This window comes from Nelumbo lutea, chromosome 1 (genome assembly GCF_056320005.1).
Source record: "Nelumbo lutea isolate HS-2025 chromosome 1, American lotus-T2T, whole genome shotgun sequence".
Classification (NCBI taxonomy): Eukaryota; Viridiplantae; Streptophyta; class Magnoliopsida; order Proteales; family Nelumbonaceae; genus Nelumbo; species Nelumbo lutea.
This window is the reverse complement of record NC_142684.1, coordinates 199,164,498-199,180,062: the sequence shown is the minus strand read 5'-3', so window position 1 is coordinate 199,180,062 and position 15,565 is coordinate 199,164,498. Positions and strand designations below refer to the sequence as shown.

Below are 15,565 nucleotides of genomic sequence, written 5' to 3'. Positions count from 1 at the left end.
AAGTAGGGGCTGGAGAGGAATAACCACCACCCTTGTCATCTGAAGACTTTAGGGCCCATTTAGTTCACCGGAATAGGGGTTTGCAATTGGAATTGGAATGGGCCATTGGGCTATTCTGGTTTTAACCGTTTGGTTGGACGGAATCAGAATTCCATTCCCATTCCTGGTGGCATGGGCATGGCATCCCCATTTGAAGGAATGGCCATTCATTCACCCTCCCCTGGGAATGAAATCCTATTCCAGATTATTTTAATTCTCATTCCCATTCTTGTCTGAATCAAACAATGGGCTTTCATCTTTAACTCGTTCAAAGAAACAATGGGCTCTCATCTTTAACTTGTTCAAAGAAAAATCAAGCCTATAAAGTCTGTTGGTAATTAATTGAGAGCAGAGGATTTTGCATGATGCCAAATGTTCTGCTAATGGACTTCCTCTAGGTTTAAAAGCTGTTCTATCACTTTTCAAGTTCTGAGCACAAATCCAACTCCGTCTTCAACCAAGACCTTAAACGCTCATGATGTCATGCATGGTCGACATCAGGTGTACTTGGGATCTGAACTTCAGGCACATCCTCCGGCTCTTGTTTCCACACCACCTGATAAACTCCTATGATCAGTTACTATAAAATTAATTATAGGCTCAGTTTGGAAAGAATACAAACATGTAGAGTGCAAAACTTGCATTTTATATTATTTTATATGTATTTGTACTGTACATATTTATATTTTATACTCAGAAACTAAGCCCTAACAGTTAAACAATTTCTTTTACGCACCATAACTTTTTCGTACTATAGCTAGACTCCCCTTTTTCCTTACTGTAATTTGTAAAATAACATTTTTTTTGCTTGATAATTAATGTGCTTGGTTCTTGCCATGCTGATTTCCACGCTTATCATACAATCTAGCAAGATAGACGATAAAAGTTAAAAAACGAAAAAGAATATATGCTCATGCAAATGTATAACGTAATACGAGTAGAACTCATATTAACAAGTAAATTCTTTTTACACCCTTGAGTGTATTGCAATTACCACAAAGGAAAAAATGAGAGAGAGAGAGAGAGAGCATCAACAGGGGCAAAGGCAGAGGTTGCTTTCTATGGTTTTTATCCATTTGCTTATGATGGGATTTACTTGCTCCGGACACTCATCATGCGGACAATGGCCTGAAATATCAATAACAACCGAGAAACAATGACGGACAACAGATGTGAGATAACAACACAGACAACAAACAAAAAAAAAACGTAAGAGAAAGATGAAAGGAAAATACATACTGAAAGGTGAAAGTGCCATCCTACCTCCATCTAATCCTCTGATCTCAACTCCACCGCAATGCTCCCTAAGCATTGAAAGTTTCAAGTCAGACTTGGAGAGAGGGTCTTTCATTCCCTGCTCGTGAAGAATGAAGCAGAAAAAAATTATCAGCAAGTGATTTTCATAGAGACTGGTTAAGTTCACTTCTTCATGTTAGTTTTACCTGTACAATCAAGACCTTCCCTCCAAAGGATTCTATGAGATAATTAAGAGGAATTGAGAGGTTGAAGTTGAATACACTTTCCAAGACTGATAGCGCACCAGGATCATATGACTTTTGATGTTTGTTAAGGAAATGCATAACCCTTTACCAGAAAAAAAAGAAAGGAAAATGCATTATCAGGAAGGTGGAGATACATTTAATGAATAGGAAGGTGACTGTGGGCCCACCGGGAATACTTCTGCTAAGTAAGAAAATAGGCTCTCAGTTGCTCAGCTGCACAACCAATGGATGTGTGTATTAGTGTTAAAAAGATGTACCTAAACTTATGGGTGAGGCTCATTTTGTGGGGTGTGCCCCACTTGAACCCAAGTGCACTTCACCTGGTCTTTTATTTTTTGGTGAATCAACCTTGGCTTTTGTAGAGATGCAGTACTTTTCTAGGTTAAGGGCTGGAATAATCATTGATTGAAGGCCTGATTTTCGGATGTTTTTGTGGTGTTTTAGTTGCTGCCCAAGACTGAAAACTTGGAGACTGCCAGAAAACCAGGAGGAATCAGAAAAATCAACCGGTTTGTGATTTAGGGGTTAAACTACTGATTTAATGTGGCACCTAGCGCTACCTGGCAGTGTTTTCTTGTACCTTAGAGACCAGTTGCAACTTGCAAGCAGAATATATTTGTAGATCATTGGAGAGAGCAACTGCACTTTTCACTTTTTTCCAAGAGGTGGTTTTAGTTTTTTTTCTTTTCCAAGAAAGGTGATCTGAAATCTATGTTTGAAGAGATTATTCTGGTCAGTTTCTTTTGTTTTTGAATTATAAGGGAAGTCTTGCTGCTGCTAGAAGGGTGAGATTTTATTCTCCAAGTAATCAATTGGGATGGCTGATTGCTCCAAGTAATGAGATTTTATTCTGGAACCCATTTTGTGAAGATTGTGAACGGTATGGAGGCTCCTGGAAATTGATCCAAGATTACTGGGGAAAATATTCTAGGGGATGAAGCATAACAGACAGTAGTAACTTTCAAATTACAGCAGTTAAGCTTGATGGGGTGAACTGTTTACAGTGGGTCCAATCAGCTATGATGACAATTGGAGGAAGAGGTAAAATAGGATATCTTACTGGTGAGACTATAGCAGGTGGGTTCAAGAGAACTACATGGTAACAACTTGCTTTTGCAATTCTAAGCAGCTCCATATTAACCACTACTACCTATGGATGACGACAGCTAAAGAGGTTTGGAATAATGCGAAAAAATATATACTCCCAACCTCTTAATGTTGGAGCCTATGAATCAAGAAGTAGTAAAGTGACCAATCTTAAGCATAGGGAGAAGCCGGTGTCAGTTTATTTGTCTACCCTTAAGTCACTTTGGCATGAAATTGATGACTTAGAAACTATAGAATAATAAAGACAAAATGATGCTGCTACTTACAGGAAGTTGAAAGGAACAGGGTTTTTGAATATATTACTGGACTAAACTCTGAATATGACATTGTTAAGCAGAAGATTCTTACACAAGAGAATGCTATTTTGTCTCAAGCTTATTCTCTGGTGTACAGTGAAGAGAGTACAAGGTCATATTTCAGACATCAACAATTGAGTCATTTTCCTTGTAGCTACGAAACAGTGATGAAAAGGAGAAGGAACCAAAGAAGGAAGAGAAGAAATAAATTAAGTTTCAGCTAGAAACTACTGCATCTCTATAGGTTTAATGTTGAATAGATAATTTACCATATTATAGGTTGTACACTTGTACCTATGATGTTCAGAGTTTAAGTAATTTAGCCTGTTTAGGACTTGATTATAAGGCAATAATCTTCATGTTACTAAGATCTTAATATAAACCATTAAGATTTTCTCAAAAATAGCACCTCAATTTGTTCAAGCACACGCCTTGCCTTGCAACTTTCATCTAGGGTTCTAGGAACTCCATGCATTGTAGTTGCATTTCTTGCTTTTAAAACACTGGTATGCATACAGTGTTAGCTATATCCTAAAAAATAAAATAAAAGGCATGCTGCCTGGTGAGACGCCAATATCTTTTTTCCAAGGACACGTTTACTTTTGTTAACTAGTAAACTGGTGGTCAGGTTGGTCAAATCCACCCATCCTAAGATCCTAAATAGCCAAGACAAGGTACTCGGTAGTGGCTTCTTTTGTTAAATAAGGTAAATCACTGATGATCTGCCTAATCTCCACCATCATAATATGCAGCTGCGCACTCAGGTGTACAAGGATGGGCAGACATGAGGAAAAATGTAGAGTTGCAGCTACTAATGAGGATACTGCCCTGGTCACTTCCTCAATAAGAAAATCATCCGCTCGCTCTGTGTTCTGTAACTCAAAATGTATGTATGTATGTATGTATGTATGTATGTATGTATGTATGTATGTATGTATATAATTCAATCATTTTAGGAGGGGATAGGATTGGAAATATGAAATTAGGGAGGGGTAGGATTAGAAATATAAAATCAACATTTTAAGAAATGATAGGATTGGAAATATGAAATTAGGGTGGATGTTGGATTAGAAATATAAAATCAAGGTATTGGACGATGGACGCTCATCCATTTCTCCTTTTAATAAATGGGTAAGAATTCTTAATTTTATAGAAATTAGTTAAAGAGTTCAATTTTTATAAAATATTTTTAATGACTTAATTAATAACAATATTTATTAAAATTTGGTAATTTACTAATTGTACTAATAAGTATATTTAGTTTTTGGTAATTTACTAACCATATTTATTAACTTTTGATAATAACACTATTTAATACTCATTGAATATGGGTGGGATTAAATATTAACCGTATTTAACTATTTATTAATTAATATGAATATTTTAAATAAGGGAGAGTTTATATTAGATTGGGGGGATCCATTTTAGGAATTGATTAAGGAGTGGGGCAACATGATACTTTCCTATTGGTTTAAATGACCTTAGAAGAGAGACTATGAGAATATTTGTAGATAGTTGGGTGACATGGTTTAATGGGAGTGGTGGGAAGGGGAGAGGAGAGAAAGTTAAAGAGAATGCAGGATGGGGATAATGGAGCAAGGAGAGGCATGGTGATGGGGACCCGTTCTTTGTTAAGTGAAAGTTAAACAATAGAAATACATAAGAGTATATACTTGTTTTATATTTTAACTTTTTAATAAGCAATTCGATCAAATTCAACCCAAGTTGGCCGATTTTCTAGTATTTCAGATTGGCTTTGGTTTAATAAATATATATTAATATTTTATATTTTAAACTTACCTTTTTAATACGGAAAAATAGGAAAAATCCCATATTTGTTAGTCTAAAATATTTTATATCATATATTTCATTTTTGTAATTTGTTTTTTCATAATATCATTGTAATTTATGAAATTTAAAGTTTATTTTTAAGTTTAAATCTTTTGAACAAACAAACTAAATTGAAAGTAGACCCAAATCAATACAACCCGAGTTAGTGGGTTTTTTCTAATAATCAATCAGTTTCAAGTGACAAACTACGGACTTGACCAGATCGATTTGGTTGGCGAAACAACCTGGAACTGAATTAAACCAAATATTGAACACTCCTAATTTCAACTAAATTTATAGTCTAATCTCTAATAAATAACAATATTAATCTTCAATAATTATTGAAAATTTATAGCAAAACGTACACAGTCATTGAAGATAAGTTTATAATGAAAATATAATAGATATATAATAAAAATACAATAATTATGAAAATAATAAATACTAAAAATATACTAAATTAGTCAATAAATAGTGTAATCTTAAATAATAGTTTAATCTCTAATAAGTATTAATCTATAAATTATAAAAGATATATAATTATTAAAAATAAATTTATAACAAAAATACAATATGTAGGATAAGTTAAATTTCAAAAGTTAAATAATAGTTGTTTAATCTCCAATAATTATTGATAATTTTCTATTAAATAAAAAAAATAAAAATATATTTATAAATAATTATTGAAAGCATATTTATAAAAAATAAATAATTACCGATAATCAAATAAATATTAATTATAGTATATATAAATATATAATGAATATACACTATTATTTTAAAATTATTACTAATAAATATAATTTTGTTGAAATTTATTTTCTATAATTATTAATTGATATTAGTGAAATTAGTTATGTACAATATTATTTAGTTTTAATAATATTGTTATTTAAATTCTTAAAATATTAATTATTTATTAAATTTAAAAATCCATAAAATTATAATTGTACTATTGTTACATAATTTGCTATTAATTTTATAAAATATTAAATTATTATTAATATGAATATAATGAATTCTATTATAATTATGTTTCTATTTTTAAGATTTTTTTTTAAATTTATTACATAATTTCGTTATTTTAATTATTTAAATTGTTTTCATGTTAAATATCTTGTTATTTAAATACTATGTAAAATATTTACAAAATTTCATTATTTGAATTTTATTTATTTTAAAGTTATTACGTAATATTTAATATTTTGTTATATTATTTAGCTATTTTTAATGTTTTTTATTAAAGATTTTTAGTTATTGAAATATTTAAATAATGTTTTATTTTTAATATTTAATTTTTATTATTTAAATAACATTTAAATTGAATAATTCATAAAATTATAACTTATATTGTTACTACGTAATTTCTTGATTAATTTTGTAAAAATTTTGAATTATTAATAATATGAATTTTATTAACTCTATTTTTTGTGTTTTGAATAAATATTTTAAATTCAGTATACGATTTCATTATAACATTTAAATAATTCTGAATTTTTTGAATTAAAACTTTATTTAGATAGATATAGATAAAAAGTCGGGGAGAGGATAAATAGGAATTAAAGATAGTTAAAGAGAGAATCTTTCTACTAATTTATAGATAATTTAAGAGATACATAGGAGTTCGAGATACTTTAGGAGATAAATAGGAATTAGAGAGAATTTAGGAGGAAGTGGTGCCACTTGGCTAAACATTAGTTAAGCATATGTGATTTCTTTATTGGTTTAACAGGTAATTATGTGGAATTAAAAAATAAAAAATAAAAAAAACAGAAAATTAGGAAGGGGGTTTGAAGCAAGGAGAGGTATGTTGACCTGGACTGACCAATTTTAATATATATATATGTATATATATATATATAGTAATTAAGCACATGCATTGCACCTGAGAAATTTTTGTTCATATTAATTACTTGAATTTTAGATATACCATAGTTAGATAAAAATTGAAAATTAACAAAAGTAACAATATGATTAAAAATAAACTTAAATGCTTGTAGAAAATAACAATTATTATTATTATTATTATTATTATTATTATTATTATTATTATTATTATTATTAAATTTTGTATTCCATTTCTATCACAAATAAAGATAATTTTTATTTTAACAATTATTTTTATTTAATATGATGAATATATAACATTAGAAATGTTCTCAAATGTTTTGGACAAAATTCTATGCATTTTCATTTTTTTTGCGTTCTATTTGTTTTTAAATATTTAATATTCAATTATGACATCATGGGTTTCTTTGAAAAGTTGGATCATTGACCCACCATCTAGATAAGAAATTAGCCTTGCTTTCGGATTCATTTTCAATTACAGAAAATAATAGTTAGAGTTGGTTATACATTTAAAATTAGGCTACTGGTTGGTCCAAAAGCTAACAAAAGTCTAACAAGTGGCTCTACATTTCAAATTATAAAACCCCCTGACATGTCATTGAAAAGCTTATGTAGTTGTTGCCAACATGGGACTTAATCCATGTTGGACACAACAAAAATCTTATACCAAAAATTTCTTCTAATGTTGGGTGATCAAAAAATAAAAAAATGGTTTTTAGTTTATCTCACCCTATTCCCTCACTCACTTCATCTCTCTCTCTCTCTCTCTCTCTCTCTCTCTCGTTTCTTTGTGCTCAATGAATGTGTGATTAAAAATAAATAAAAATGGTTTTTGGTTTTCGTATTTATGTTTTTTTTACCAATTTCTCTTATTCTCTCTCTACATATTGTTCTCCCTTAATCTCTCTCATTCTCTTTTTCTTTCACTCCCTCTCTCATTCTTTAAAGAACATGAGACCAATTTGGTATGGTTCAAAAATCATTACACCAATTTGATAAAAATTCACAAGAAACTCTTGATTATGAAATTTATACCAACTTAATAGAAACTTATAACTTGATTGTACAAGTGATTGGTCCCTTTAGTTCTTTTATATAGTCTAACTAATATTGTATAAATTTGTAAGAAAAATAAAAAAAGAACAGAAGAGGGAGTGGGAGAAAGAGTAAGGGTGAATGATAGATTGAGAGAGAGAGAGAGAGAGAGAGAGAGAGAGAGAGAGAGAGAGAGAGAGAGAGGGTTTTGATTTGGCTACAAACGGAAACTGAAAGAGTGGGAGAGATAGAGGGAGTGAGAGATGACTATGAGAGTGAGAGAGAAGTGAGGGAGATCAAGAGACAAAGGGGAGTGAGAGTGAAGTTGAAAACCTATTTTCAGTATAGGCTTTTTGCTATGTCTAACATGGATTAAGAGTGCCATGTTGGCAATAGCTATATAAGCTTTCGATGACATTGCGGTGGTTTTTATAATTTGAAATGTAGAGCCGGTTGTCTAAGTTTTGTTGGTTTTTGGAGCAACCTGCAACTTCATTTTAAATGTACAACTGGCTTTGACTATAATTTTCCCATTAAAGTATATGTTTCATTTACATTATATAAAATAATTTTTACTTATCACACTTAATTTTTGTTTGTCTATGATATCATTTGACCCAAACCACTAACTCACCACCCAAAAAGAAAAATAATTTGATTTTTAGGTTGACATTAAATTTTGTATTACATTTCCATCCTTGATAAAATTACTTTTATGTATAATACTTATTTTTGTTCAATATAATGAATGCATAGATGTACCCAATATTTTATTTTTTATAAATATATAACATTAGATTTGTTCCCAAAATTTTCTCTCTATATTTTTTCTGTGATTCTTTGTATTTTCTATTTTTAAAAATTTTAATATTTGACTATGGCACAATTTCATTTCTGTGCTTATTTATTTTATTTTTTATTATTTATTTATGACATTATTTATTAATCCATTTGATTCCAAATGGTTGAATTGGTTGCCTACCACCGGGAGGGAAGAAAATGGTTATATTTTCATATTAATTTTCAAAATATTTATTTTTATACTATTAAAATTAATATATGAATTTAATTACAAGAATTTAATGATGAGAAAAATATATTTTAAATATAGGTTTTAATGAAAGAGAATGAGAAAATATTTTTATTCCCAATTGGTTTTAAATTTTACAGTCCATTTCCACCATTAATAAAAACATTTCTTATTTATCATACTTATTATTGCCTAATATGTATTTTAAAAATATTCTCAATTTTTTAATTTTTAATTTTTTAATTTTATCCATTTTTTCATTTTATTATTTAATCATGGCAACATGGATTGACCCATTTGACCCAAAAGGGTTTAATTTCTTACCACCACCTAGATGAAAACACTATTTTTTCTAAGTAGATTTTAAAAGTATAAGCTTTTATGTTATTGAAATTATTAATTTATTATGGATTTAATTAATAGAATTTAATGATGAGAAGAAACAGAAATTGCTTAAATATATGATTCAAAGAACATGAGTGCAAGTTAATAATTTAAATGTTGGATTTAATAAAGGGAAATTGAATGCATTGAATATATTAAAATTACCTATTTTCAACTCATTTAATATCAATAACCAATTACCCCATCTATCCTCATTTTTATCAATAAATTTAAATATAAAGGGGGTAAATTTTATCCTAAAAAAATCCATAAATATTTTTGAACCTATTCGTGCTTTTTAAAATAGTATACATATATAGATTGTATAAATAAACATTTTTAACAATAAATGGTGAATTCACATTCATACCCCACAAATGCCCCACAGCACATCCCAATTGTGTATTGGGAACATCTCTCCATTGACAAGTATAGGAGATGTTCCCAATGCACACTAAGATGTGCATGTGGGGTGCTCTCTGTGGAGTGTAGATATGAATTCATAAATGGCCCATCATAAAAAAAATGGAAAAAGACAATGTTCTCTTACTATGAATTTGGTTGGAGAATGACGAGAGGTGGCATTGACCTCGTGCATAAAAAACAAGCGGAACTATCTAAAACTCGCCATGACTTTCAACATTCTAGAGAGAAAAGAAGAAGAAATTTCTAGAGCAGGAGAGACAAGGAAAGAGGAGAAGAAGAGGAGAGTGAGTGGGAAAGATCGATAAACCCTTGTTTTCTTAAACACGATCATTTTGGTCTTTGCATGTTAAGGGCCATCTCAAAATTAAAAGAAGAGAAATATGAAAGAATATGACATGAAATTTCATGTTGGATTGCCACCTCCTAGACATTATAAAAATTCCTAGTTGAGGTGGGAATTTGTCCCAAGTTTTAAAAGATTGAATTTACCGGTCTTTCTGGAGTATGCATAAGCTGGGCCGAAATTCATAAATTTGAAATGGGCCTATCAGTACTTTTTCCTATATCTATATTATATAATATAGTGATTAAAATCCAACATCAGCAGCCCTCTCCTCTCATTCCCGCTTCTCCCACCTGACAAGAAAGTTCTCAAACCAAACCCAATGTATTAATTTTGAATCAAAAACCAAACCAAGAGTATCCTTCTTGCTTAGGAAACTTGGTAGAATGTTTATCAAACTTCCCACACTTGATATAATGTTTTGAAAATACTTCAAACACATCCTACACCATTATTGATTGGAGGATTGAAAGTACATGCCCATGTTCTGAGAGCGCCAGAGAACTTTTACACAGGTGAGAAACAATCGGTTTTTATCAAACTTTCACCATTTTTCTTTATTAACATTACGCCATTGTGATTTTGTGCATTAGTTTTCTTACCTATTTTTTTCTTCACTATTCTACCCTGTTTTGAAGATTTCGAATACAACCCAATATCGACGACTATGTTTTCCCAAGATCAAGGGTGGTCAAACATTTGGAGAGAATTTGTACTCAGAACAAACGACAATGATGTATTACGAGTCAAGAAGAATATGAAAATGGGTAATCGGGTCGGATTTCTCGGGGTTAAGAGTTGAAAAACTCATTTGTGTTTGAGGGTTACCCAAATCCGGTCTTGCAACCCATGTATTAATGGAACCCGTGATTAATGTTCAGCGAGGTGAAAATGGCGCCTTCATGGATGTTCATTATAAATTAATGTTAATTAATGGTCCTTGCTAACGAGGTCTCTTTACAAAAAAAAAAAAGGGAAATTGTCCACCTCTTAAATTCACAACAATTTTTCAAATTCACCATGTTCCTAACTTGACGTTAAACAGATTAATGAGAATTAATACATTACCATTTTACCCTTCATAGAAAAATATAAAATATATACCTATATATTTTAATATTTTACCTACAAAAACATGAAAAAAAGGAAAATGTTCAAAAAATATTTTCAAATATAAAATATATAAAAACACAAAAATTATAAAAAAAAACTATGGAAAATGAAAACAAAATCAGAAAATAGAAATTGTAGAAAAACACCTAAAATTATATAAAAGCACAGAAATTGTAAATAAATAACAAAAAAGTACAGAAAATTTATAGATCGTAGAAAATAGAAAAATGTAAAAAATGGAAATTACAAAAAAACATTGGAAATTATAACAAAACACTAAAAATGCAAAAACTAAAAAGGACAAAAGAAACTTGAAAAATATAAAGACTGGATAAAAGAGAAATTGCAAATATATATAAAACGATAAAAATTAAAATTTTATATATTATAGAAAAAAGTAAAAAAAATTGTAAAAAAGCATAAGAAAGTGATAACATTTTCAAAAAGATAATAAAACCTACACAAAAATACATAAAATTATAAAACTTTAAAAATATCCACAAAAAACTAAAAAAAAAGATTTTTCTTAATTATATATTTTAGAAAAATAAAAAATTACAAACAAACTAATAAAATGACAAAATTTTTCAAAATTAAACAAAAATTAGACATTGAATCCAAAGATTGTTGCAACAAAATTTCAAAAATTTTTTCAAACAATCAGATAAACAATTACGAAAATATATTTTTTTGTATAAATTTGTAGAACCCTCGATGGGGATTTACATTCTAGATTCAAAAGGATACATTGCAAATATTTCAAAACTCCAAAAATCTTTGAAATCTATGACTGTCTTCTTTCAAATCTTCAAACTAGTAGATCATCTTCTTCAAGATCTGAGTGAGAGAGGTGTTACGGCGACAACAAGATCTAAAGAGGGTGGTGTGACGGTGACAAGATTTAAGCAAGAGACAGAGTGATGTGGTAACCTTCAGGAATGAGAGAGAAGGTGGTGCAACAGCTAGATCTGAGCGAGAGAAGGTGGTGTGACTACCAGATCTAAGTGAGAGAGGGTGATGCAGTGATTAACTTCAAGGTCTGAGCAAGAAAAGGTGGTGCAGCGGTCAAATCTGAGTGAGAGAGAGGGTGATGTAGCGATTACCTTCAAGGTATGAGTAAAAGAAGGTGGTGTGGTTGCTAGATCTAAGTGAGAGAGAGGGTGATGTAGTGACTACCTTCGAGATCTGAGGGAGAGAAGATGGTGTGGCGGCCAGATCTGAGAGAGAGAGAGAGAGAGAGAGAGAGAGAGAGAGAGAGAGAGAGAGAGAGAGAGAGAGAGAGAGAATTTCAGTCTAACCCTAACCTATATGACTCTTTTCCCATAATTCACCATTTAGGGGTAATTTGATCATGAAAAAGTGTTATTTATGCTGACATGGCCATTTATGTTAAGAAACATTAACGGTGCACTAACGGAAGGTGAGTTTTAGAAAATAAATTATCTGACATGGTGAGTTTTGGACGTTTTGAAAAGTTGTGGTGAGTTTAAGAGAATTCATAAAAAGTGATGGTGGGTTTTAGACAATTTCCCAACAAAAAAAACATCTAATAATATAATATAATTAAATTTTTATTATAACTGGATTAATTTACTTAAACTAATTAGTAAATTAAAATGGATTAATTTGTAATTACATTGGAACAAATGGTAGGTTAATTTAGATAATATATTAACATAGACATTAATTTATATCCATTTATTAATAAAACATGTTAATTTAATTTCTATTATTAGTAAATTATAATATTTATTTGCTAATTTACAAAATTAAACCAATTGAACAACGAAAAATTTCAACCACATCTTAAACCCATTAAAATATGGTATTATAATGTTTTGGCCCTGCTGTCCATGTTTCAATGGGTTTAAAATTGATAATAAGTTAGCGGCTTTGGCCATAGGAGGCATCTATATATACTAAAGTAAAAAGTGCTACATAGATGGTCACAACTTTCTCCCTTATCCCAAAGGAGAACTCTCATACTCTCTTCGTTTTTACCTTTCTTGTTCTCTCATGAAGCCATGTCACGGGTGTCTTATCCCTCTCTCTTGACTCCACGCCATCATGCCTAGCCCATTTCACATTTTCTATAGATTCATGACAAAGTAGGAAAATAAGGCCACATGCTTCTTATCGTTTCCTACCCTTCTTCAAACTAATTCATTCACTCCTTTTTTCAATTTTTTTTTAGAGTCATTTTGGACAAAGCAGGGGATGGAACGAAACCGAAAGATGTGCGTTTTATTTAGTTCTAATTTTTAGAAGAATGGCAATAGTTCTCTAGTCATTCGGAATACATCTACTGGAGTTCTAACGTCTCTAAGCGTTTGAAAGAGGTGTATTTTCATCTTATTTTATTTTATTTTTTACTGTGTGAACTATTGGTGCAATCACTGTTGACTAAAACATCTTTCAACGTTTCAAATCATTATCAACTGTGTGATGGTGAAATCTCCATCAGGTAGAGAATACAATGTCAAATGGTCTATCAGGTAGAGAAGATGGTGTCAAATCATCTATCAGTGAACCGTCTTACGTGGCATATTTAGTTATAAAACTAAAATTAATATTTTGTTTTGGTCTAACGGCTAGGGTTACATTGTTTGCAACATGTTATAAAGTTTCATGTATAAGCCTCATGCTATATATACATGTTATTAGTTTGTAATAATTACTGAAATTTTAGTAATAACTTTCAATGAATAATTATTGGAATTTCATTTACTCAATAACTTTTAGTGAATAAATTGCAATAATTAAGATTAATGGCTAAATATATTCCAATAATTTTAATAATAACTAAAATGAAAGAAAATATTAGTTATAATATTTTTAGCTATTAACTTTAATATTTTTTAGATATTTTATGTAGTTTTTTGGTTATTTATAGTAATTATAAATTTCGTTTCTTGTTATTCAGTTATTAATTAGTGAAAACATTATTAATAGAAAAGTAAAAATGACCAAAAACATTGTCCAGGTAGAATGGGTCGACATATGGTTTGACCATTTGGGTCAACAGGTCGTTGACCAAATTAATGGTTTTTGGCCAAGATATGGACTAAGGATGAAACAGAATTGGTTGCCTTGATGGTTTTCAGGCCAAACAGTCCGACCATTCAGTTTGAATCGATGGGCCGTCCTAACATAAAAAAATTAAAAATAATTAAAATAAGGAAAAATTCCCAAGCAATACCCTATACTTTGGCTCGAATGACAAATTGGTTCCCGAACTTTAAAATGCGACAATGCAGTACCCAAACTTTCAAAATGTGACAGTCTAGTACCCATACTTTCAAAATGTGACAATCCATTACCTATCATTAACCAATCTGTTAAAGAGCCATTAAGCGACATTTGAAAAATAAAAAATGCACTTCGAATAACATCTAATTCTCTTTGTCAACCATCCAAACATTGACAAAAAACTGAACAGTCCAAAATCCTACCCTATTCTATTCAAAAATGTTGGTGACTGTTTAGAAGAATCTAGAATTTAAGATTGTTCATTTTATTGTCAATGTTTGGATGGTTGATAAAGAGAATTAGATGACATCTTGACTTTTCAAATGTCACTTAATGGATGATTAATGGATTGGTTAGCGACAAGTACTGGGTTATCACATTTTGAAAGTTCGAGTACTGGATTGTTACATTTTGAAAGTTCGGGTACTGAATTGTCGCAGTTTAAAATTTGGGGGACCAAATTGTCACTAGAACCAAAGTACAGGGTACAAATTAGGAATTTTCAAAGTGAACAAAAACCATTGATTAGGTTGAACGGGTTGACGGTTCAACCATCAGAATAAATGGATCACTTACTAAGTCAATAGTTTTTGGCCAAGATATGGCTTAAGGATGGAACAAAATTGGTTGCTTCGACGATTTTTGCGCTGAAGAGTTCAATAGTCCAGTTCGAATGGACAACCCATTCTAATTAAAAAAAAAAAAGAAAAAAAAAAGACCAAAAACCATTCTCCAGGTCAAATGGGCAAGGTTTGATAGTTAGCGGGTTGTTTACCAAGTCAACGATTTTTTGGCCAATATACGGGTTAAGGGTGAAACGGAATTGGTTGCCTCAATGGGTTTCAGGCTAAAAGGATAAACCTTGAATAGGTTTAATATGAACACAGACCACAGACCCAATAGTACTCTAGAGTCTAGATTGTGGGACAATTAAACTTGACCATTGAAGTAGGATCAACTTAAGAGAGTAAATTGTAAGCCCATGAACCGCATTTTAACAAAGTAGGGCCCACCTATTTGAAGTGGGATGGGTTCCAATTTAATTAGGAAAAATCTATATGCCAAAAATATAAACATCCATTACTTAATATTTAATAATTTAATAATTATCAATGTTTTATTGATTGGTATTTATTAGTTAGGGTAAAATACAAAAACCTCTCTCGGAGTTTCAGACAATCATAAAAATCTCCCCTATAGTTTTATTTTAGCGAAATCCTCCCCTAGATTTTTAAAGAAGTCAACAAAAACCTCCCTTCCATCAATGCCCAAGACGGAAAATACTAAACCAAAGATTATTTTTTTTCCAAATACTTATTTTACCCTTTACAAATTAGTTTGCATCTATTTTTATTGAAATAAT

At 30.4% G+C, this 15,565-nt stretch overlaps 1 long non-coding RNA gene across 2 annotated transcripts; it reads right to left on the bottom strand.

Moving 5' to 3' along the window:
* Positions 1–796: 796 nt before the first annotated feature.
* On the bottom strand, positions 797–1,665 carry LOC148880289 (uncharacterized). 2 transcript variants are annotated; one of them, XR_016097260.1, is made up of 4 exons: positions 1,482–1,665; positions 1,303–1,393; positions 1,034–1,167; positions 797–903 (listed from the first exon to the last, which is right to left on the bottom strand). It is a non-coding gene; the product is annotated as an uncharacterized LOC148880289 (long non-coding RNA). The 2 variants fall into 2 exon arrangements; XR_016097254.1 differs by lacking the exon at positions 797–903 and having other exon boundaries at positions 973–1,167.
* Positions 1,666–15,565: the final 13,900 nt, after the last annotated feature.